A 2,267-nucleotide genomic window follows, 5' to 3' on the forward strand; every position below is an offset into this window, starting at 1 on the left:
TTTATTAGAATTCTTCTGTCTTTCAGTTCTATCTATTCTACTCAGTGTTAGATTCACTAATCCAAGCTACTTTCATCTTAGAAGAGAGCCGTGCAGTGTTGAAGTTGAATAGGAATTTTATGACAAAGTGAGTTTATAACTAGGAATAAATTGTGGAAAAAGAAATATGTGAGAGACACAGAATGTTTTGAGATGTATTATCACATAGTATTTTCTTTCTCTCTCTTTTTTTTTAATTTCCTGAAGCTGGAGCCATCTCTCCAGCCCAAAAGACCAAATCCTTTATAGGTCTTACATAAGTGCAATATATAGTAAACGTTCTCTCTTAGAGAAGTGATCATTTTTCTTTTGTTTTTAAGTATGGTTAACATGCAGAAATAGTGTTTATTTATAATATACAATATAGTGATCATGACATAGATACATATTGTAAAATGATTACATAAAATTTAATAATATATTCACAAAATTGTCCTTTTTTGTCAGTGATTATTTGGTTCAAATGACATTAGATAGGAGAATCCATGTTTGTCCATACATGTTAATTCATACAATTATTTATTGGATATATTTATATATTCAGCATCAAAATCTAGAGTGAATTTTTGTATTAGTTTTCTATTTTTAAAGTGAAATCATATCTGTCACCTAAAGAGGATCAGGACCTCTCTTCTTCCTCAGCTCTGGGCCTCTCAACCTCACAGTATTGATAAAATGCGGCTTTCTAAAAAGCAGACTTTGGACAAGCTGGAAATGAAGGGGAAGCAGGTCATGATGAAGGTGGACTGCAATGTTCCTATGAAGAACAATCTGATAACAAATAACCAAAGGATCAAGGCAGCTGTTCCAAGCATCAAATTCTGCTTGGACAATGAAGCCATGTCTGTTGTCCTTATGAGCCACTTGGGCTGGCCTGATGGTGTTCCCATGCCTGACAAGTACTCCTTAGAGCCAGTTGCTGCAGAACTCAAGTCCCTGCTAGGCAAGGATGTTCTGTTCTTAAAGGATTATGTGGGCCCAGAAGTCAAGAATGCCTGTGCCAATCCTGTCATCCTGGGACTGTCATCCTGTTGGAGAACCTCCACTTTCATGTAGAAGAAGAAGGGAAGGGAAAAGATGCTTCTGGGATCAAGGTTAAAGATGAGCCAGACAAAATTCATGCTTTCTGAATCTCGCTGTCCAAACTAGGAGATGTGTATGTCAGTGATGCTTTTTGGACTGCACACTGAACCCACAGCTCCATGTTGGATGTGAATCTGCCACAGAAGGCTGGTGGACTTTTGATGAAAATGAGGCGAACTACTTTGCTAAGGCTTTGGAGAGACCAGAGCAACCCTTCCTGGATATCTTGGGAGGAGCGAAAGTTGCAGACAAGATCCAGCTGATAAATAATATGCCAAACAATGTCAATGAGATGATCATTGGTGGTGGAATGGCTTTTACCTGAAGGTGCTCAACGACCTGGAGATTGGCACATCACTGTATGATGAAGAAGGAGCCAAGATTGTCAAAAATCTCATGTCCAAATGTGAGAAAAATGATATGAAAATTACCTTCCCTGTTAACTATGTCACTGCTGACAAATTTGATGCGAATGCCAAGACTAGCCAAGCTATTGTGGCCTCCGATATACCTGCTGTCTGTCTGGGTTTGGACTGTGGTACTGAGAGCAGCAAGAAATATGCTGAGGCTGTTGTCCCAAGCTAAGCAGATTGTTTGGATTGGTTTGAATGGGAAACTTTTGTCAGGCGAACCAAGTCACTCATGGATAAGGTAGTGAAAGCCACTTCTAGTGGTTGCATCACTATAGTAGATGGTGGAGACACTGCCTCTTGCTGTGCCAAATGGAACACAGATAAAGTCAGCCATGTGAGCAGTGCAGGGTGGTGCCAGTCCAGAGATCCTGGAAGGTAAAGTCCTTCCTCGGGTGGATGTTCTCAGCAATGTTTAATATTTTCCTGCCTTTGGTTCCTGTGCATAACCCCTAAGTCAACTTAGTGATTTCCTCACCTCCATATGATGTTAGAGCAAGATTCAGTGAGTGGCTAGGAAGGATGAAGCACCAGGAAACCTTAAGCAGTTGCACAGTCTCTCAGCTCATCTTTACTGCATTGGGATTATCTATATTCTTCAAGATCCCATTTAAGTTCCTTAGTGACTAAAGCCATTGTGCATTGTAGAGGGTATCTATTTATATTCTTCCTGTGAAAGGAAGTGAGCTGTAAAACCTTAGCTCTCTTTGATGTATGGAGCCTCTGGTTAGCTTT

General features: G+C 40.0%; 1 pseudogene; it reads left to right on the plus strand.

Annotated features, from left to right (window-relative positions):
- Nucleotides 1-714: 714 nt before the first annotated feature.
- On the plus strand, nt 715-1,951 carry LOC143436635 (phosphoglycerate kinase 1 pseudogene; annotated as a pseudogene).
- The last annotated feature ends 316 nt before the right edge of the window (nt 1,952-2,267 follow it).

The sequence above is a fragment of the Arvicanthis niloticus genome, chromosome 23 (genome assembly GCF_011762505.2).
Source record: "Arvicanthis niloticus isolate mArvNil1 chromosome 23, mArvNil1.pat.X, whole genome shotgun sequence".
Lineage (NCBI taxonomy): Eukaryota > Metazoa > Chordata > Mammalia > Rodentia > Muridae > Arvicanthis > Arvicanthis niloticus.